The sequence below is a fragment of the Marmota monax genome, unplaced genomic scaffold (genome assembly GCF_021218885.2).
Source record: "Marmota monax isolate L192 unplaced genomic scaffold, Marmota_monax_Labrador192_F-V1.1 WCK01_AAM20220418_F8-fsc00048, whole genome shotgun sequence".
Taxonomy (NCBI): domain Eukaryota; kingdom Metazoa; phylum Chordata; class Mammalia; order Rodentia; family Sciuridae; genus Marmota; species Marmota monax.
In genome coordinates this window covers 8,035,271-8,059,376 of record NW_026694895.1, presented here as the reverse complement: position 1 = coordinate 8,059,376, position 24,106 = coordinate 8,035,271, and positions in this window count along the sequence as shown.

The window sequence follows — 24,106 nt, the reverse complement described above, 5'->3', positions numbered from 1 at the left end:
GGCCTATTAGATGTACAGACATTCCTCCTTATCTGAAGGGGACTAACTACCAAAATGTAATGCTCAAATCCCTTATATAAAGTGGTGTGGTGTTTGCATATAACCTACACACATCCTATTGTATACTTTCAAATCATCTCTATAATACCTAATAAAATGCAAATTCTATGTAAATACTTGCTATACCCTATTGTTTAGGGAATAATGAGATGAAAAATGTCCATATATGTTTAGCTCAGACACGATTCATTTTCTGAAGTTTTTCAAACCACGTTTGATTGAATCCACAAGTGGAACTCACAAATATGGAGGGCTGACTTCACTTTTGTTCATGTTACTTGTGTAGAATCACCCTGTATGGGTAGATTAACTATTGTGCTGGTTTTTCTTGGTCTCTCTTCCTAAAAGGAGGAACTTTAACATGTGGGATAAAGAAAATAAAAGGCAGCCTGGAGATGCAGACAAAGGTGGAATTATACAATGTGCCTAGGAGAGTTTAGTTTGATGGCACCTTGCATTAGTGGCAAAATTTTTCAATCACAGCTAAAGAAATAAATAAGGTTAAGTTGAGGCTTTGACATAACTGAAAAGTATTTTTCTGATACTTTCTAATTGCTAAGAGAAGAGAAAATCTCAGAGGGGTATGATAAGGTCTTTTCTCTGAGAGGTGGAAACATTTCACAATTTTGAATGTGCAATTACAATGGAGCCAGAGAACAGTTCCATTGTTCTGGCAATTAAATGATAGCCCTCACAGCATTAAGCACCCCCACCCCTTGTACAAGTGCATGTGTGTATGCCCACTTTGTCTCTAGGCAACATGGAGCCACCAGGAGCAAGCTCTGAAAAAACTAGGTCCTCAGCAGCTGGAGGTTAAAGGCCCAATTTTTCATCCTCAAATGGAGAATTCTGTGGAACTAACATTTGTAGTTTACTTTAGTCTGAAGGAAGAAATGATAGTTTAGGAATTTGATTCCCTTAAGAATTCTTTGGTGGAACTATGCAGCTAGTGCCACTTGTAGCAAAGAAGATGAAGAGAGCACTTGGGCAAGCTAAACTACACCTGGGATGCCACATAATTAAGAGATGTTAACAGAATGGTTCTAAAGGGGGAGGAAGGAGCAACAGCTGGCCCTGCCTTGGGAACACGCTGCATTCACCTTGAGGAAGTAAAGACTGTAATGGGAATAAAGCCTGTAGCAGAAAATGAATTATTTCAAATGTTTGTTTTCAACAGAGTCTGAATCTTGGTGCCTTGTGAATAGCCGAGTCCTATAAATGTTTAATATGATGTTTAATAATATGTTTCAAATGATATCTCCGTGTCAAAGCCACTCATAAGTACACATATTTTGAACTTCGTTTGACTTCCGTGATAGGACAGGCTAAAATTGAAGCACAGTAATTTTCAGAATTTAAAAATTAAGAAATTCAAGCCCATGAGATTGTCTTAGGATGGAGAAAAGGAAGACAAAGTCATTCCAGTAGTGACAAAAAGGAGAAAGTTTGGAAAGATAGATAACTAATGCTTAGATTTATCATTTGTTGCTTATGTGTGATAAAAATTTCCAGTGTATTCAACAAGAAAACAGAATAGCATGTTTCTAAGAAGCCAGCCTATACATGAGGAAAAATGTTCGTTTGTATATAGAAAAATCTAGGTCCTTATTTTCATAAGAAGAAAAATGTGAATGAATATAGAATTATCAGTGCTACTGAGAACATTTGATTATGTGAATCATGATTTGGAACACAATTTCCCTGTCAGGTAACTGGCTGGAGACCCTCCCGTGCTGCTGTATTAAATCAGATCACCAGTTTTAATTAGATGGACTATTCTGCTTTCTTATCTTCATCTCTCTCTCTCTGCATGAGCCATTTCCTCATCTGAAGGAGGCAGTAGCCACCCAACAGAGAAAGCTTTAAGATACAATAGTTAGCTGTCAAAAACCAAAGGCTTGTTTTTAGTCATGAGAGCATTTGCTCAATGGAAATGCTCCTTTTATTCTGGATAGACATATTTGTGCCTATTTCTATCTTAATGGGACTTGATTTTCTGGTTCGTAGGGATCTAAGTTCTTTAGTACTGTTCTGAATTCAAGGACTTAACTCCAGAAACTTTCCTAGCTGTTTTTGTTTTGTTTTAACTCTGGCCAAGCTGTCTTTGCTATGTAAATAAGTTTTTAAGAAGTGGAACATGAAATAAAAAAGCCCAACAACTGCATAAAGGAACCAAATAATCAGAAGAATTTCCAAAATTTTAATAGATGTAAAATAAGAAAATTCAGTGGTCACTTGAGCAATTTTGGGCTAAATGAACAGACTTTATTCCTTTGGAATTTACCAGACCACTTTCAGATATATCCATAGTTTCCTTGGCATCATACTCTTGGGTCTTCCTGCCTCCATGGTATTCTTATGGGAAGAAGAAGCCTGGGCAGGGAGCTTTGCTATTTGAGTAACTGGAAACATAACATCTTTTTTCTTTTTCTTTTTAATTGAAACAAGTATGTGGCTATATCTGTCCTTTATATCCCATATTGAAAAATTTGGAAACATCTCCATGTTACCCACTGTAAAGTAGAAAGGAGTCCTGGTTTCACATAGTTCCTAGCATATGTAAGAGCTCAATTATTTGCCAAAAGACCAGGACATGTGGAAAGTAGAGTTTCTGTTTTGTTCCTTCAGCCTGTATCTTTTTTATATCTTGAGGGTAGAGAGAGTCATAGTCCAGTGTACTAAGAACTGTTTAGTAACTTTCAACATTTTCTGTAGAATTATATACAAAATACAGCTGCTTATTTGAAATTGTTTTTAAAATTAGAACACATATTGTTGAAGCGTTCATTATTTGATGGGTATATACTAAAAATTATAGTATATTTAAGTATTTGGCTTATCTCATAGGGCTTAGGCTAAACCAATATCTCTTTCTTGAACATTTGTAATTCCGTCCTACTGGTTTCCATGCTTCTGCACTTGTCCCATGATAGACTTGTTTACCCAGCAGCCAGAGTGATTCATTCAAAGCATAGGTCTGATTTGTTCCACCCATGCCCCACATCATCAAATGGCTTTCTGTGGTAAGAAGAATTCTAAGATGTCCCCAAGATTCTCAGCCTCTCACCTGTGCGCATGTGATTACGTGAAAGGATAATCCTTGAATGTGAACAGGACTTCTAAATATGTTGGAGTTGACTTTCAGGAGTATTATCATTTTATGGTGAAATAAATTCTGTAGATGTAATTAAGGACCCAGATCAAGCCTTGGCTTGAGCTAATCAAAAGGGAAATTACTGTGAGTAGGCCTGAGCTAATCAGCTGAGCTCTTCACAGAGACCTAGGCCTTCCCAGAAGTCAGAGACTTTCTCTCTGCTAGATTCTCCTGCTATCTTGGAAGAAAGCAGCCTTGTATGCTGAAGGGGTGGGTGTCTGTACTCTTGTTTTCATTGGAGCATTATTCACAATAGCCAAGATAAGGAACAAGTCCATCAAGGTTTTGAACAGATAAAGAAATTGTGGCATATATACACACAAAGGAATAACATTCAGCCTCAAGGGAACAACAGGCAAGCAGCTTTATTTCAGAAGCACATAACAAAGTATTCTCAATTTTACTCTTTATATAATATTACCTTATTTTATATGTAAACTATAATTACCAAATATATTGTTGATATTATTATCTTGAGCAACCTGTTATTTGTTATGTCAACTAAAAATAAGAAAAATGAAATATTTTATTTTATTTTCATTTATTCCTTCTCCGTTTTTCTTCTTTTGTTTATTATGTAGGTAGACATAGTTTTGACATATAATTTTCCTTCTTTCTGAAGAATTTTTATTTTGTATTTCTTACAAGGCAGGTCAAACTTCCTCAATTTTGATTTGCCAGAGAAAGTCTATATGTCTCCTTCATTTTTGAATGTTGGCTTTACTAAACAGAATCCTAGGTTGGTAGGTTTTTCTTTCTTTTCTTTTCTTTTTTAATTTGTCTTGTTTTTTAACAAAATATTTTAGTCTACTGTCTTCTTGCTTATATCATTTCTGAATAATTCATATCCTTGTTGTTCTACAGGCAAGGGGTTTTCTCCTCTGACTTTCTTTTAAGATTTTCTCTTTGATTTTCTGTCGTCTGAATATGATAAACCTTGTTGAGTAGGTGTGTGTGTGCGTGTGTAAGGGTGTGCTTAGTGTTTTTGGAGCTCTCTAAATATTTGGTTTGGATTCTTAGTTTGGGAAAATTCTCAGTCATTAGTGATTGAAGTATTTCTTTTGTCATTTTCTCCTCCTTCTAACATTCTCATTATAAATGCTTACACATTTTTATATTTTCCATAAGTCTTAGAAATTCTGTTCTTTTTCTCTCTTCTAACTTCATTTTGGAAGATTTTATTGATATTTCTTCATGTTTACTGTCTTTCCTTGGCCATATCCAATCCATTGAAGAATCCATGAAAAGCATTTTAATTTCTAGTATGTTTTTTATTTCTATATTTGTGTTTTGCTTTTTTTCTTAGCATTTCCATGTCTTTGCTTTTATTACCCATCTGTTGTTGCATGTTATATACTTTTTACTTGAAAGCCCTCAGTTAAAGTTTTATCATTGTCTTAAATTCCCAATTTGATACTTTTTAACATGTCTGTGTCTTTGTGTTTTGATGATTTCTATGTCTTTTAAATCTGTGTATGCTGTTTTCTTTTACATCTTTTAGTATGCTTTGTAACTTTTTGTTATAAACCAGACATGACATACTGGGTAAAAGGCACTGAAGTTAGTAGAACTTTAGTGTCAGATTTATGTTTATTTGGCTAGGTTTGGGCTGTGTTTTCTCTTTGCAATGTTTGCAGGTAGCAGAGGCTAAAATCTCTTCTGATCATCTTGTTTTTATTTCTCTTGTTGTCATGGGGTTTGCCTAGAAAAGTCTTTTTTTTGTGGGGTGGCTACTGGGGATTGAACTCAACTCAGGGGCACTCCACCACTGAGCTACACTCCCACCCCTATTTTGCATTTGATTTAGAGACAGGGTCTCAGCTTAGTGTTTCGCTTTTGCTGAGGCTGGCTTTAAACTCAGGATCCTCCCATCTCAGCCTCCCCAGCCACCAGGATTATAGGCATGCACCACCATAGAAAATTCTTCTTAAATGCAGTCTACAGCATGCAGTTATTTCTATTGCATTTTCCTCTATTATACAGGAGACCTATTGATGTGGTAAGGCATGTGAGGAAGGAAAGCATTCTATAGTTCTATGTTTTGGTCTTGAGTTTTAGTGAGCCTATGCCTGTGCCCTTGGACTATGACCTTCATAAGTACTTCTCAGTGTCTTTCCCTTCTATTGAGACAAGAAGATTAGAGGAGGCTATAGTTGGATATTCCCTTTTCTCTAAGTTACTTAGTTTCTGGCAAAATCCCAGTCCATTAGGTTCAGTTAAAATAGTTTCTCTTGTGAGCAGTTCTTTTTAATAAGAACAGAATGCTCTGAGATTATTTTAAGTGCCAACTTTTCCTCTTCTATAGTCAGAGGCATCAGGAACTTTTTAATTTAAACTTTCAATATACAAAGCTAGCAGGGCTTTTGAAAGTAAAACTCACTAAAGTGTGGGGTCCCCAAACCCTGAGCTCCTTTGGAATTTTTAAGTCTCCATTTGTCCACATAGAGCCTCTAGTGATTCCATTAATTACTATTTAGGTTTTCCAACCCCAGTACTCTTCATGTGGCAGTGTTTTACTTGAAGGATTCTGCTTCAATAGGTGTAATATATTGTATCCACCTGTCTCTACAATTTTGGGGGCAGTGGTTTACCCTTCACCTTAGTTCTCAAAGGATCTATGTATAGCTTCCACTTTCTCATTTGATCAGCATTTTTTGTTGTTGTTTTATGACAGCAGTGATTTCCAAGATCCTCTCCTGTAGGACCAGAAGCCAGAAGTGGTAACACCACTATTTCATCATGAGACTTAAAGTTCGTTCTACAGGGGGAAGACCTTAGAGAGTTGTACTTTCGGTCTTAAATACTTTAGCCTTGCAGTGACATATCATTACACCCATTGGCCAAAGTAACTCGTATAGAAACATAGACTTCTGTGTTTTGGGAAGAATAGGAAAGCCAGAATCATTATTGGAGATTATTATTGATGGAGCCCAGAGCACAGTATATATGAGACAGTATTTCCAACTCTATCTATTACTCTATCTATCTATTGCATTATATCTTCTCCCCAGGATTTCATAATACCGTACTACACAATAGTATATTATATAGAAATCTGTCATGTTGGATGCTCTGTTTGTTGTCTGTCCCTTCCTTCCCACCTTAGTGGGAGTACCATCAAAGAGACTTTATCTCTTCTGTCCACTTTTCATTCCAAGAACACAGTTTATTCCAGGGCTTAGTACATATTTGGTTAATGGATTAGTGAATGTTTATTTGTTTAAACCATGGGAACTATGAAAAATGAACTCCTGTTTGAACCCTTTATGTCAGCCAAACTCGTCTCAGAAACTGTTTCTGCAGCAGAGACCAAGCTGCATCGACCTTGTACAGAGACTTTGTCAAACTGGCTGCGTGCATTCTTTGCCATCAGACAGCAAGGAGAGAATGAAATAGCCTCAGAAGTTCCCCAAGAGTGTGGTACTATTTCAAGACAAGGGTATACACAGCCTGAAGGAAAATGAGTTTAAAAATGAGCTTAGGTTTTTAAACAATGCAGGCAAATGGTGTCGATAATTTGAGAAACAGAAAAATTCTCAGTTTAACAATCTTGACATCTCAGATTTATTTTTGTTATCAAGGATATGTAATTCTCTTTCCTCACTGAAGAGCAAAAAGCTCAATCACCTCTTGCATATGAAATGTAGATGCAGTGCTTGGAATGTTCTTCTTCTCAGGCAACAGACCTGCCAGATCCCAGGGTGGTTGAAATCTCTGCTTCCTGCTGGTGCAGTTGCACCATCTTTGTGCTTTTTTAAGCTTATTGTTCTCTCTGAGCTTAATCAGTGCATTCAGGCATGTAATGAAGAACAACATGCTCACACAAACAATTCACTGAAGTCCACAGATATGGTGATTTTATCAATTATATTATTCAGTAGAGTAAATTTGCAATTTATTAAAAGCTACATAGATTGAGTGACATCTGAAACACTGGTGTATTGACACTCATGATATCAGCAGCTGCCCTCTAAAACAAAATCTTCAATTGGTGGCATTTTGTTACAGTAAGTATCAGCTTTTGTCTTTCTACTTGCTAGAGGAATGTACAATAGCAATGCAATTGTGTATTATGGGTTCCTTCAGTGTGAAATTCATACTAACTAAGCTTAAAACATTTGATAGCGAAAGGCAGAAGCTTCCACAGCAAACTCTTTCCATTTTCACCTCCACTAGTTTTGGCTAATGAGATGAATGTAGGTCAAGAAGGTAACTTTAGATAGTGGAAAAATATCCATCAACAACCCTGCCAGCTATCCAAGAAGTACCTGATCTAAGCAAGTTGCTTGTCTTCTTTCTCTTTCTCTTCCTTCTCTTTTAAATAAAGTGTTTTATGGAGTTTCAGAACATGTTCATGTACATCTCATTTGATACCAACATCTCAGTGAGGTCAAGGGTTCTCACTGCCATTTCTAGATTGGATCCTCAGAGAGTTAACTAGGAAAAAAGCCATGGATTTTGCTTCTCAACACAACGCTTTTTTTCATTTAACAGCAATTGTCTAGGTCTCAGTTTCCTCATTTAAAACAAGGGATACATATACCCACCTTTCCATTCAACAAGGTTGCTGTAGGGATGACAAAAGATTTTAAATACTATGTTTATGCAGTTGTAAAATAAGTGTCTTGCTTTTGTTAAGTCCAAAAGCTCTGTTCTTAGACAAAAAAAAAAAAGCCTACCTTCCTACCTTCTTCAACAGACGGGGTTCAATAATGATACATGTGAACAGAGCCCTGAATTCTTCATGTAAAATATTTGAAATTTTATCTCTTAAAGGAAAAGGGAACAGTCATTAAAAAGGTAGCCAAATAGTAACTCTGATTTTGTTCTCTCTAGGCACTGTTATCAAATTTAATTTTTAAAAATGATTCACTGATTTGCATAAATGCTGTTCTACTTTCTCTCTCATAGATAAAGATGGTCTTGTGTTTGAATAAGCTCTGTCATATGGATAGGGATATGATTTTCAAGACAGAAGTACAAAAATAAACATCTATTCCCTATTCCAAAATATGTTATAACTAAAAGCTTTTTTTTTTTCAAAGTGTAAAGTGTGGGTTAGAGAAATCTTTCTTTAAAGAACCAGGATTTGGAGAACATATGGCCTCTGTCACAAATACTAAACTCTACCATTTTAGATAGTGTAAAAATAGCCATAGACAATATGTGAGTGAATAGTATGTTCCAATAAAACTTTCTTTATGGACAGTGAACTGCCAATTCCATATAATTTTCATATGTTATAAAATACTATTCTTTAAAATATTTTTTTCCAACTATTTGAGAAAGGAAAAACCATTTTCAGCTCATGATCATACAAGAACAAATGACAGGATAGACTAAGCCATGGCCATGTTCCACAGTGACCTAGAGCACAGGGCGACAGACATTCATTGCTGCTCTAGATGATTCATTAAGCTGAAAAAGTATTTCCAAGGAGTTTTTTTTCTTCTCACCATATAAATTTTCAGTACTGATGTCAACAAAGACAACCTTTTATATTAGGGTTCTAGAAGTTAGGTGGTTATTATAGAATAGGAAAAATAAGAGGACCTTTTCATTAGGAAAGTAGAGAGTACTGTTTTATATTCAAAGGAGGAAGATCAATTAGCACTTTGGCAAAAGCTTGAAAAACATGGGGGCAAAAACTTTAACATTCTCTAAGTATATTTCCACTCTCAATTTGGTACTCAATAAATGTCTGTTGAACTCATTGGGATTCCCACAAAGTTCCTAAGTTCTTGCTTAGTTTGTAGAATCAACTGAACATGGGCTATAGTCATCTATTTAGAAGACAAGGTGTTAATGAAATGAACTTTATACTGGCACTCTTTACTGCCACTTGAAGAAGGTTGATTAAGAAAGACTTAAATGACAGTGGGGTTTTATGATAGTGCTAGGCAGTAGGGCAAGGTGTGCACAATCTAAATGATGAGCCATTATGAGCTTGATAATACCCATGACTAAGCTAATCTATGGCTATAAATTGGATATCTATGTAGACTGGGAAATTCTTTCAAATCTCCAGTGTGCAATTTAATCACAAGGAAGAAGCTAATTATTGCTATGTCCTATTATCTTGGAAGTTCATAGCCTCACGGTCAATGTCATGACAGGTTACTACTTAACTCATCTTTAGTTTTTCCCAAGTGTTATTTTTATTTGTTCAATTAAATCATAACTTTCTTTTGGACAGGATCACATTACATAAATAGGAGCAGCATACTGGATAAGAACAGTGGAATCAGACTGCTGAGTTCAAATTTCACTTTGGGATAACTTCTGTTGTAGTGTGCACAAGGTTCTGCGTTCAATTCCCAGAACTGAAAAAAATTTTCCTTTGCTTTGATATTTACTCGTAATGCAACTTGGGGGCACATTACATAGTGTCTCTTTGCTCTCAGTTTATACATCTGCAAATAAAAATAATGAAAGAATACACTTGATTGGACTGAATTACTGTGGGAGTTAAATGAGTCTATGCAGGTAAGTGCTCAGAACAGTTTCTGGAACACAGTAAGCCTTCAATAGTGCTAGGTAAAAATATACCTTTGAGTGCCAGTCTGATGCTGTAAAATCCTATTTATAAGGTGATGACTTCTCTAGTCTCGATATTTCCGTAGAACTCTATGTAAGTGATCCACTTGGAATACTTACACTTGAGACTGAATATACAAAGTTACCATGCCCAAAAAGCAGACTAATTTTGTTCCCACCCCAAACTTCTTTCCTTTAGTGTTTCTCATTCTAATATAAAAGGCAATTTCATTCTCTTAAGTTTTTCAGGCTAAAAAACCAAATTCAATCCATCAGTCTCTTGCTTGCTCATCCACATTGTGCATCCTTTCCATCAGTGTAATTCTAATAGTTGTAGAGACTAAGTCCACCCCCTCACGTATCATAGTTGATATCATATTTATCTTTTATTTAGAATACTAGTGCAATCTCCTTTCTGCATTCACGGCCTCTTCCCATCTCTTCTCCAAACACCAGCCAGCTATATCCACAGCGTATGCACATTTCCTGGCACATGGCAAGTTTTCAATAAATCCACTAAAGGAATGTTTGAAATGTTTGGAGGCTACTTGACTTATAACCTTATGATAGGCACTGAGAGAATTTCATTCAAAGTGATATAAAATTCTAAATAGTCTCTGCCTTTTAAATTGCCATAATAAATAATTCCTTTAGAAGTAGGTGTAGAAGGGGATGATAGAACTGCATGATTTTGAAGGATCCTCCAGACTATAAAATTCTATGAGTCCATCACTTTTTAAAAGCCATGAGGCCAAGATTAAAGCAGACAAATCAACCTAGATGAACACTTTACTGGAATATTCTTGAAAAGTGTACCAGATTGGGGATTTAGTTTTATGAGCCCTGCCTTTGTACCAGAAAGGTTGATTTGTGAGTCCTGGAGTTGTACCAGATGTGCATGTTTTATATTCACACAGTTAGTTAGAACACATTATTTTTATGGAAAAGAAAAGAATAAACATGCTTCTTAATTAGCTCTTTAGGAAGTGAAGGTAGAAAACTATTTTGTGTCAAATTATGAATCTCTAAATAATATTTTGTTTCCTTTCAGCACAGCTCTAGTCTATAAATTTTTTACTTAAGTATTATAAAACAAGTTAAAGCGGCTGGTATAATTACTTCAAACTGTAAAATATATTTATTTGCTTATTGTTAGGGTTATCGATGATTTTCAGGAGGCTTGGGCCCATGATGTTCTTTAACACTGAGCCCTGGTTCCTCTTAGTTTTCCACAGTGACTATCACCAGATTGAGAGATGCTACAGAGAATGGTGGATAGGAACAACATTCCCCAAGAAAGGGGACTTGGTGGGTCACAGAATGCTGCTAAAGGCTGGTGGGTTGATATCTTTCCTTGGGACACTTCTACTCCTTGAAACATCTTTTATTTATCTTCCTTTCCCTTCAGTATGGGAGAGCACTACTTGATTTCTATTTCAGAAAATTCAGAGGCTCTTTTCTCTTAACTATAAGTAAAGAGACTATGAATAGACATGGGGAAAACAGATGAATGGAAAATATAAATAATGATAGCCAGAAGGAGAAAGGGAAAAAGGGAGAGGAGAAAGGAAATGAATTAACTCTCTATTTTTGAATGATATAGAAAAGGTGTGTGGTATGTGTGTGTGGGTATGTGTGTGTGTGTGTCTGTGTGTTGTGTGTGGCTTATCTTTGTTGAGATGCCATGAAGCAAAACTGCACCCATAGCAAAAAGCAAAGCTTACCCAAATGATCTTAATTTTTAATCATAGTACCCTTTTGAAGTGAACTAGGGCTAGGGCTTCTTGGAGTGATGGCTGATTCTACAAGTTAATTCTACAGAAGACATTTTGTTGTAGCAGACAGTAAGAAAGTCTTTGCTATGGTTTGGGTGAGTGTCCCCCAAAGATGCATTAATTAAAGGCTTGGAATCCAGGGTGGTACTATAAGGAAGTGGTGAAAACTTTATAAGAAGTGACCTACTGGGAGGTCCTTAGGTCATTGGGGATATACCTTCAAAGGTAATTGTGGGGCCCTCGTCCCTTTCTGTTCCCCCTTTGCCTCTTGGTTCATGAGATCTGTGGTGTGCTCTGCCACATTTTTCCATCATACTATGCTGCCTTCACAAGTAGACCAAAGTCATAGAACTACTCAGTCATGGAAAGAAGCCTCTAGGACTATGAGCTCAAATAAACCTTTTCTCTTTATAAGTTAATTATCTCAGATATTTTGTTATTGTGACAAAGAGCTGACTAACACATTGTCCAAAGAGTGACAGACATGCCAAAAAGGAAATAGAAGCAGCTTGAAGGAGATTCTACTGGTAGATTTGGGAATTACTTGAGCATTGAAATATAACAACAACGATAATACTAAGGATCACAATTCATTAAATGAAAATAAGAATTCACAAATCCATTTATATGTTAATTTTCAAAACAGAATAAAAGAGAATGGAATACTACTTTTCTTGGAAGTTAAATGCCAGTCAAATGTATGTAGAAGGAATGATGGAGTGAGAAAATCCTCAATGGGTGCTAAAAGTGGTGGGTAACATTTTGAAGGGGACCAGAATTTCTGCATAGACTTAAAATCCCCCAAATATTTATTAATTATAAAGAAACAAATAGTGGAGATAGTGGCAGATATTCAAGTAAACATCAATATTGAGACAACTAATAGCAATACCTCCAGACATAATGAAGAGAAGGATGAGTTAGTACTTCATCATTAACTTTGCCAAAGCCACCTGAATTAAATCATGAGGAAAATATCAGACATACCCAAATCAAGAGATCTTCTATGAAATAATTGATGTGCATTCTTCAAAACTGTCATGGTCATAAAGGATAAAACAAAGGAAAGGTGCCGGGTTGAAAGAAATTAATAGACATGATAAGTAAATAAAATATATGTTCCTGGGTTGGATCCCGAGCCAAGGAAAAGAAAATAGAACATTATTGGGACAATTGAAAAATGTGAATATGAATGGACTGTGGATTACTGTCATAGACTGCGTGGTTTAAACAGAATATAGTTATTTTCTTATAGTGCTGGAGGCTGAAAACCTGAGATCAGAGAGCCAGAATAATTGGTTTCTAAAGAAGGTTCTTCTCTTGGGTTGGGGACACCTGCCATTTTGCTGTGTGCTGACATGACTTCTTCTTCATGTGACATAGAAAGATAGAAAACCTCTGTAGGGAGGTGAGCATGGACAAAAGGAGGTCCATAAGTGTGCCAGCAATATCCAGTCTGGCAAGGGGGAACTCAGTGAAGATAGAGTGGTGGCTGCACAATTTGAGCAGGGTCTGCCCTAGTGAAGGGTTTGCAGGGTCGAGAGAAGCACCACATCCAGCTGTATTGGTACTTTAAGAAATAACACAGTGAGACTCGACCACTGACTGTCTGTTGGCATCTCATTACTGCATATATGTTCCCACTTTGCATGATTATTTACTAAAACATCATGTACCCCACTGAAGTAATATTTCATCTTTCAAATGCCTGGCAGGCCAACTTTCTTACCTAAAGCTTTCTATCACTTTTGTTTTTCATACTGTCTTTATATTAGGCACAGATAGCAAAGCTGTACATGCCTTATCAAATAAACTGAAACAGTTTTCCTTGGTTTTCAGTAACCAAAAACAATTTTCAGATCATTGGGACTATCTGATCTTTTCGATTAATAACATTTTTTATTGATAAATCATAAATGTACACATTTATCAGGGGCAATGTGATGTTTTGATATGTAGGAGGCATGATTAAATCTAGCTAACATATCCATCACCTTGACTTTTTTTTTTATGGTGAGACACTGGAACTTGTTCATAATTGTTCTGAAATATATATATTATATATATTTATTATTATTATTATTGACTATAGTCATTTAGGTATGCAAAAATTCTCAAAATCTGTTCCTCCTCTGTATCTGATGCTTTGTAAACAATTCTCCTTCCCTTTTCGTACAGTCCTCTCCTCTGGATCTTGTACTGAGACTCTGTATGAAACCGAGCACCCGGAGAGATCCTCCAGCCACCATGACAGACTGTGAGGACAATTATATGTGCATAGACCTTTCTGTGGCCTTAGAATAGACTGAAATCATTCAATGTGCCAACTAAATAAGGGGAAGTCCCTCTCCTACATAAACTGGCTTTTCCTCAGAGAGCCAAATAGTGATATAAGCAATTTCTTTCTTGAAAAAGTGCCAGAAACTTCCAAACAATCTGAAACTGTTAAAGTCTGGGTGCAACAAACAGTGGATCAGGAGTCTTCGCAAAACCTTACACCTCAGCTCAGCGGCACTTCCTTGTAGCTCCTCCCCTTGGCCCTCAGCCCCTTGCACACGCTGTGGACATTACCACATCTCACACTTCTTCCTGGCAGCACACTGAAGTCTTTTCTACATTTTCAGCAGCGGGTGGGGGGGGGGATAGGGGGGTAGGAAGAAAGTTTTTCTCAGGAATTTTGTAAGGAAGCTTACAGGGAATGTGTATATTACTGTACATGTAAAAATCAAAGACTGTCCCAGGTCCCCCTACAGCAGAGACCAAGATCCACAGATGCTCAAGTCCTGTATATAAAATGGCATAGTTCTGCGTATGTCTTGTGCACATCCTGCTGTGTACTTTAAATCATCTATAGGTAACTTATAATACCTAACAACATAAATTACATGCAAATAATTACTACACTGTATTATTTTGGGAATAATGAAAATAAAAAGTCAGTAGTATTCAGTAGAGACAACTCTTTTTAATATTTTGATCTTCAGGGGCTGGGATTGTGGCTCAGTGGTACAGCGCTCGCCTACTATGTATGAGGCACTGGGTTCGATCCTCAGCACCACATAAACGTAAAACAAAGATATTGTGTCCACCTAAAATTAAAAAATAAATATTAAAAATATTTTAATCTTCAGCTGATCAATCTAGGGAGCAGGAAGCTGAGGTAGGTATGAACATGGAGGGCTGATTGTATAGGGATGGACACATTCTATTATTGCTGGGTTTTGTGGTCACAGGGAGCCAAGGCCAGACAAACCCATAAAGAAGGCCATGATAACAGAGTTGTATATAGGGGGGTCCCCTTAACACCTGAAGAGATCCAGGAAAAGGTTTGAAATGTTTCTTTCTTTCTTTTCTTTTTTTTTTTTTTTAGTTCCATTGAAAACAAAATCCAATATTTGTTTTTGAGATTTTTGGGAAAGAGTTGACAGGTAATGAGTTTAAGGCATAAATGTGTGAATACTGAATCGGTTAACCCCAAACTACAATTAATTTGCCACTATTTCTGTACAAATAAAGTAGGAATGATCCAAAGGTAGCTAAATATATCATCTGATTTCCCTCTTTTATTATACTGTTAGCTACCAGGGATATTTTTGCCTTTCCCTCGGGGAATTGAGAAGACGGAGAAAGGAGGAGAAGCAGAATAACATTTAAACAACAGTGCTATGGTGCCAGCCATAGCATCTCAATGTGATGTCATAAGTAGCTGGTGTTGCCATGGCAACATGACAATGATAAACAAAGATGTTTTCAGGATGGCCAGAGCAAATGTGGTTTTTGTGCTTACATCCTCCCTTTGCTCCCAATCCCTACCATAGTGAGAAAAGATTTTGTTTTTCACTTGGCTATAAATTGAATTTTCCACATTGAGATAGAATAGGTGAAGTAGGTCAGTATTTTATTTTTCTGTTTTTTTTTAATGTTCTACAATATTACATGCTGGACATTTTGTTAAAGGTTAGAGAATATATCACATATTGAGTTCTAAAATCCTTCTGTTGTGTGGCATTGCTAAGAATGCACGAGGGGAAATTCTGTGATGTGGAATCACAGGGCCATGACAAGTCTGACAAGATGAGCCGGAGTGACCTTACCTCCTGTGGTCACACAGCCAAGTGCACCGTTGAGGATCTCAAAAGCAGATAAGGCAGATGACGAATGGCTCTCTGGAGACAATTGCTGATCGCTGTAACTTGAGTAGGAAAAATAAATGTGGGGCACTTAAAGCATCATGGAACAAGTGACATAATGTGATGTGCAGAATGATGAGGACAGACAAGCACTTGGGTGCTTCTAATTTCTCCATAAAAAAGATTACACGTCATTAGGTTGTTTAGTAAAAATCAGATTTATTTCTAAAATTTCAACTTGGAAAGAAGCTGGAAGAAGAAAACTGTGGCAAAATATGTATTCCTTAATGAGTTTATTGGCAAATTGTGATTGTGTTTCATAAGCCAGTGACAGCTACTCTGCCATACAGACTGATAAAATCCTTAGAGGCAGCGCTCCCTGAGATCTTTGCAATATTACTCAAGAAGGATTAATTTCTATGAAGGGAAGTTGGTTGTTTTTGGTATAAAATAATGAGATGTAAATGTGCAATAGTATCAGGCACATTAGCTCAGAAAGTTTGAACTATTCCTGGGTGAAAATTAGATTCCTGGTGGGATTTCCGAAGTAGAGGGGTTACATTTTGTTGGAGTCAGCTGGGAAACAGAGGTTGGAGTCTGGGGTCTGGTGAAGGTGAGTTTGCCTGATCCTCAAATAAGGAGCCTGAATCCAAGCCTGTGGTCTAGAAAGAGAAAACACAGCCAGGGCAGAAGGAAGGGGAGAACAGCACTGTTTCATAAACACATCAGTTTAGGATGATGCCAATTTCTTTGCTTGTTCACTCATAAACTAAAAAAGCAAAGTTCCATTACTTATAAGTTCTGTTTCCCAGTCAAACTCCTGGGACTAAGTTTTATGATTGTGAAGGAGGAGAAAGAGATTGACTTTTGGCATCTGAAAACACATGTCTTTCATTAACTCAATTGTGCCTGTGTTGAAAGAGGAACTCTTGCTTTTGGAAATGAAGAGGGTGTAGGAGAAATAATGTAATGATGGGAAACACTGAGGGAAGAGGGGAGGGGTGGGAATCCATGGAGATGGGAAGTGATGAGAGAAAAGCCCAGAAATTACTGATTTCAAAAGTCATTGTCTGTTTCTTCCTTGCTCCTGTCTCCTCTCTACCTACCCGCCATGAGAGCTGCAGGTGCATAGATACAGTACTTTAATTTGTGAGCATCTGTTCATCCGATTTGAATTCCGTGTTCTCTAGGGGAAATTCTGGGAGGCAATGAGCATGAAATGAGTCACAGAGCCATTAGCAGCAGCAGAGGTGGGGAGGGGGTCTCTTACCTGAGGTGCTGCTTTGAAAACGTCCTCCAGTGCTCCTGAATTTTCTAATTAAATGCTACCACCCCTGCAGATGGTAAAAAGATGTATATATTTTGTTGAATTCCCTAAGAAAAGAATCTTTCATTTGGGTTGTTCAATAAGAATAATATTCTTTGAGGAAAGATAAAAATCTCACTGGAATCTGTAAACTTAATGCAAAGTAAATAACACCTGAAAAGTATTTTAAAAGGGCTCTATGAATCTTTGAGTTATGTTAAAAGACTGAGACTCATAAAGAAGAAATATGTTTTCAAGGGGTTTTAAAGAGGAAGAACAGTTGTCTAGTGCAATTCTAAATTCCTGCACCTTCCATAACCTATGAATGTACAAAACCCAGAAAAATACATAATTTCTAATGATTTTCAGGGAAAATTAATTCATGTTATATTATATAATTTATTATCTGAGCTGGAACATTTTTTAAAAGTTTAAGGGGGCATTTAAAAAAAATTGTTGTAGAGAATAGACATAACTAGGCTGATCCCCAGCATATTAAGACAACTGGAGATATGACACCCTACTTACACCTTCATCCTATAGTTAAGGAACCACTTCTGCAAGTCTTTTTCCAGGTTCGGAGAAAGGTCACCTTGGAACTGGCACACTGTAGTAGAATCATTGTCTGCCCAACCCATCTCTCATCATCTGATTGTGTCCCTACATTTTCAAATCAGAATGTTGAGGCACAAGAAAACTAATCTTCACACTCTACTTCCCTCATCTCTTGGAATTACCCTTTCCCTAGTTCTTGAATCTTTAGGAATGTTCCCTGTGGCTTCCCAGAGGCTAATTACAGCAGGAACACTCCCAGGAACACAGTTTAATGAGTCTAATTTTATTTCCTTAGCATCCAGAACTATTAAATTACACTAATTTCCTAGACCTCAAGAATTATTTTTGAGTGCTATCATATTTAGATGATATTTAACAATGAAGTTGTAATATTTCTTTCTTGATATATACCTACTGAGAAGTCTTTGAACAAGCCCCAGTTAAGGAATTGTGGTTGTCACCTCACCACTCTTTCTAGGTGGTTTCTTTTTCTACTTCTGAAAGATTTAACAACAAGATCTTTCAAATGGCACACTGACAGGTTCAAATTATCTAGGTAAATATTGAAAATTGGACATTTTTGAAGAATGGGTTAAGTATTTGTGTGGAATGGTACTACTGAAGGATCCTGTACAATGTGCTAGGGAGCTAGATTTTATTCTGCATCCAGTGGGAAATAACGGAAGCATTTTTACTAGGAGAAGAATGCAGGATGGGCACCTTTGAAGAAGATACTCAAGTGCAACCTAATGCAGAAGAGCAGCTAGGAGGTGCTTGCAAAAAACTTGGATAATAGAGCACAGATATGAGCTACAGGTCTGACTTCATCAAAAGATTCAGTACTAAACTGATAGGATAGATTTTTGCAAGATACAATGCTAGTGAAATATTGAAACACTTAAAGAAGGAAAACTATTACACAAAATAGAAGAGAGGAAGGCTAACAGATATGAGCTATGAAAACAGAGGAATTAGCATTTCAATGGAAAGTAAGAATCTGGAGAAAGAGGAGTATTAGTTGAGCATGGGTAAAGATAATGAGTTAAAGCTGAATGTAATAATTTCATGTGTTCATTAGACACAGACGTCCCAAAACTTTGTAAATATCAAGTCCAATGCCCTTTCAATATATGAGGATACGAAGATTCAAAGGAATAAAGTGAATTGACAAAGCTCTTTCAAAGCCTCACAGAGCTAGAATTGAAATACAAAGCTTCTAATTGAAATACAAAGTCTTCCAAAGACCCAGTTGAAATTTTGAGTCTCTTTCCCTGAGCCAAAGCTTACTACATCTTGCTGTTTATTTGGTTCAAGAGAGTTGGTTGAGTAAATCACTGAATTTTAGTTCCTGTAAGAACTTATTCTGGGTGTTGGTTATTTGCCTAAACTGTCGTCTTGCACCTCAGCTGTATTTCAGCATCAGCTGCCTGCATTACAAAACTGTATAAATCTTGCTTTTGGAGCAAAGTTCTCTAAGGAAGATGACACATCTCCGCTTTATCACAGGTTTCCGAGAGGGTTTCCAAAGGCTTTTGCAGAAGGCAGTCGTAGTATCGAGTCTGGGTGTCCCCATTTCCTCTTTTTGTCTTATTTTCTGCAGCTGTGTTGGGAGCAAGCAGAGGAAGTAACCAAAAGTGCATCTGGTTTAGGATAATTCTCGAACTTCCTTTTCTCCAGCATCTGTCTTGCTCTGGGGTGATTCACACAGAAGGCAGTCTCACAAATAGCCCTTTGTCAAAGTAAACAGCCTGTTTTTCTTGTGAGAAATGCCCTTTTGCCTAATGTGATTTTCAAAAACTGTTGTTCATCGAAAGTGGAAGTGTGTGCTGCTCCTCGACCTGCACTGCTCATGGGAATGTTACCAGTTCCTTAGAGCGAAGGCAGATGTTTGCAGTATGGAGTCAACACTAAGAAAGATTTTTTAGGATCATATGAACATATTATTAATAAAAGATTGTTATGTTTAGGCAATAAAAAGCCCACAGCCTATTTTTCAAAGGCTATTTCTCACAGGTGTTTCCATCCCTATGAGTCTAATATATTTATTTAACATTATGGCGACTCAATAAAATTTCTTTGTTTATTTTCCTTGAACATTATTAGCATATGGCATCATTGGGAGGTATTAGGTTGAATTTTAGATAGTGGTATATTTTCATAATCTCATTTTTGTAAGTATAAAAGCACTTTTCACATATATAAGTTGACTTTTTGTAGTGATTTTTCTTCAAGGTGGATTAGCAAGACAAGTCTTGCAAATTTTAAGAGGCTGGTTGTGATTTTTACTTTGGAGGTTGCTTTACCTCTGTGTTTTGACCCCATTAAAAGTTGTGTGTTTGGGTTTGTGTGTGTGTGTGTGTGTGTGTGTGTGATGCTCTTCTGTTTGGTTTGCTTTGTTTTGTTGACTATAGTTCAGGCCACACTAGATGATTATGTTTATATTCATTCCATCCATGACCTTGTTGCCTGTGGGCAAGTTCTTATTTGAACCGGTTCTCACTACACACACCACCACACATAGGACATACCCATCTGGACGCTAGCCGTTGTTTCAGGGTACAGTCTTGACCTGTGTCAAGTCCTGCACCCTGGGGAAATCTAGGTTATTTGTCCTACAATTGCTTTAGTTGATGAAGGCTGCCCAGGATCTTTTGCTGGGCCTGGTGGTCACTGATGTCTGTGCATGTGTCCCTGTGAGGCACCTGCTTGCTGAAATGTGCACCAGTGGTTCTGACCTCCTTGGTCACCGGGAGGAGTGGAAGGGGAGAAAGGGGAAGCTCTGTGACTCTCGGATTCCCATGGAAGTTTTGCTTGTTTCATCTCTGGAACACTGTGAGGCAAATGCTACTCACCTCTTTCAAGAGACCCCAGCTGCAGAGAGTTGCTGACCACAATGGGGACCGTTGCCAAAACAGTCTGTTGAAGTGCTGTTGTACCCAGAAATAGTTGTAAATTAAAAAAAAGAAAGAAAAGAAAGAAAGAAAGAAAGGAAAATGAAAGCTCCTGGAAATATTTTGAGATAAAAGGAGCTTTATCAATGAGTATGTGTACATAGACACAATTTGTGAATTCGGGGACCAAGTCCACACTATTTTTCATAGTGTTCAGGCTCCTTTGTTAAAGTTGGGTTAAGGAATTTTTTTCTCTTGGCTCATCAAGTCTCAGTTGGTGACTCTGTAATATTTTACTTTATTTATATTTTTTTAGTACTGGGAATTGAACCCAGGGTCTAGGCAAACAATCTACCACTGAGATACATCCTTATCCTCTGTAGAATTTTATTTAAAAAATTCATAAACAATAAAAAATGTAACCTACAGATAATAATTTGGTTATTTTGTCTGGAGAAAGTAAACGTTGATATCATGGCTTGGGGCAGAATTCCAGACTGTTTGGTTGCTTTTACTTTATTCCATGATGCTATTGTCTCTGTGTCCTTGAGAAAATTGCTTCATATATTTTGTTTTCAGTTTAGTATGAATCTCATTCCGGCTGTGAATACAACATGACAGTGGGGAGGAGAAACCACATGGGTGGAAATATCTCTATTCCTGATTCATGCTGCAGGTAGGACTCAGTGGGGATGACACTCATGAAGTTAAGAACAAAGTGCTTCCTCCACCAAACGAATTATGGTGAGAAAATTTTTGGCCAATTGTCACTTGAGGGCTTTTAAGGAATCAATATTTCTCTTTCTTTCTTTCTCTCTCTCTCTCTCTCTCTCTCTCTCTCTCTCTCTCTCTCTCTCTCTCTCTTTCCCACTCCTGAGTTAGGAACACATTGAAAAACAAGACAGAAGTCAAACAAAGAGAGACCAAAATATTACTGCCACTTTTGACAAAAAGTTGCATTGGAGTATGTAGTTTAATATATTACCAAGTGGATTTACAATACTTTCTCTACCCTCCATAATGAATTCAATCTAGCATTCAAAATTGTAGGCATGCTAGGTACAGTAGCACATGCCTATAATCCCAGCTACTGAGGACACTTGAGGCAGGAGAATTGCAAGTTCAAGGCTAGTTTTGGCAACCTAGTGAGATAAGATGGACTGGGAATATAACTCAGCAGGAAAGCTTCCCTGGATTCCATCCCCAGTACTGCAAAACTGAACCAAAACAAAACCACAGGCACTCTTCTTGCAGGATGGGGACAGCAGAACACTGCAAGGAATCACAGTCCACAAGTACCTTCCTTGAAACTCACATTACATCAATGCCTCCTTACATGAAGAAGTATGAGTGTTTTAGTCAGCTTTTCTACTGCTGTGACTAAAAGACCTGACAAGAACAATTTTAGGGAGGAAAATTTTATTTAGGGCTCATGGTTTCAGAGTTCTCAGTCTATAGACAGCCAACTCCATTCCTCAGGTCTGAGGTAAAGCAGAACATCATAGAGGGAAGCAGCTCATATGATAATAAAGAAGCAGAGAGACTCTACTCACCAGAGTATATATACCCCAAAGGCACGCCCCCAATGACCCACCTCCTCCAACCACACCTACCTGTCCACAGTTACCACTCAGTTAATCCCCACCAGGGGATTAATTCACTGATTGGGTTAAGGCTCTTATAACCCAGTTATTTTTCCTCTAAACCTTCTTGCATTATCTCACACATTGGCTTTTGGGGGACACATCACATTCAAACCATAACAATGGGAAAGAGATGAGCTGAGAAGCAAAATGGAGAGTGTGAATCGTAGTTGATGGGAAGAGAGAAAATTCTGTGAGTGAAGTAGACAATAAGCCTACCAGCTAAGGGGATTAGAAGCAGAGAAAAACAAGAGGAGACAGCAAAAGGACAGTCTTTAGAGCCAATTTTGCTAGTTCAGGTGGTCAGGTGAGAGGCTTAAGAGTCCATTTCACAGATTTAAAGGGTTAAAAATTCAAATATTAGAGTCTGAATGCTATGAAGGGGCAAATAGTGGTGGACTTAATTTTTTTTAGTGTTTGAAACTCTTAAAGGGCTAAAGGACAAAGGGTGAGCTAAAAGTAAACAAATTCTCACAGAAACTGAAGCTCATTTTAGGAGCCTCCTAGTCTCCAGAATTAAACTGAGGAGATCCCAGATTGCAGGTGCTTATAGGGACCTAGCAGAAATGAACACACATACTTTATAATGGGTGATATAACACCATCTTAGTCCTCAATTTATTCCTGTAAGCAGTATTACAAAAAATGCCTGGCCCATAATGAAAAAAATCCATGCACACAAAGAAATAAGATAATATGAATGAGAATAAATGGAAACACCAGACAGTAGAAATAGGATTTTCTGGATTCCAAATATTGGCGCTATCAGACACAGCTCTTGAGAATAATTACACCTTATTTGTCCAAGGAGAAAGAAAAGAGACAGTATGGAGAATTCTGGAAGTGAAAGTAAAAAAGTCATAAAGCAACACTGTCCAACTTCTAGATTATAAAAAAAGCCAGTAATCCACAATGGATAGGTTTAGTAGCAGATTAGATGCAACTAAAGGAAGACGTGAAAAAAATGCAATAGAGGTCAGGAGAAAATATTCAAATTGAAGAATAGTGAGATTAAAGGAAGGGAATTTAGAGAAAATAGCATCAGAAAGGGCATAATGAGAAAGTAAAATATATGTAGTTGAAATCCTAAAAGAAAAAGAAAAAACAGGGAAAAGAAGTATTTGAGACAGAAAGGGAGATGGCAGGAGGGAACCAGGCAACGAATCCCCAATCTTCTCACACCACAAGAAGGAAGCAGCAGATGACAGCAGAATTCAGAGGTAGGTGACAAAGGAAATGCTCTGTGACTTGATACTACATAATCTGAGACCTGGAAAGACTGAAAGACAGGTTAGAGTAAAAAACAAAACTCAGTACCCTCACCCAAACCTGTGGATGGGGGGGCATTAGAGAGAGAAAAGAGGGGAGCAGATATTTTCTTAAGCATACCCACTTAAAAAATATTGGAAAACTGTTGAAAAGACAATATTTAAAACACAGGAGTTTCCTTAAAACAGCTCAAACCACTTAAAAACAAATCATAAAAAGAAAGCTAAGTGGGGCTCCCACAGCCATCTTGTGGAGTCTACAGACATCCAGTCACTCTCTTACATTAGCATGGCATCTTCCCACATTCAGACAGCTGCAAATTAAGCCAGAGGGAAACCCCCTGCAGTGGGTCTTCCTAAGAATGCCAATAGAAAGAACTTCTAGAAGGACCACTACTACCCCAAATCTCAGAAACTCTCCCCTTACAAAACCATAGGCGCCCTCCCATTACCCCTCCCTATGAACAAGGAGAACAGAGCAGGCTGGAGGGGACTTGGGCCAAAGGAAGTGCAGGTCTAGCCCTGAGCAGACTCTGCAACCCAGGCAAGGGTGCAAACCTCTGGGCAGACTTGCTTGACTCAGGCCACAAGAAAGCAGTTTTGGACTTGAACAAAGGAAAGCTGATTCACCAGGTCTCAAACACTGGCCCTGGAGAGAGACTGTGGGAAGCTTAGAGTCAGTCCTCAGGATCATAGCACCATACCAGAGGGAAGCTGCCTGGAACTCCAGGGACATACAGACGCAGTGGGAGGTTGCCAGAGGCTGGGCAGAAGAAAGGGCTGGATA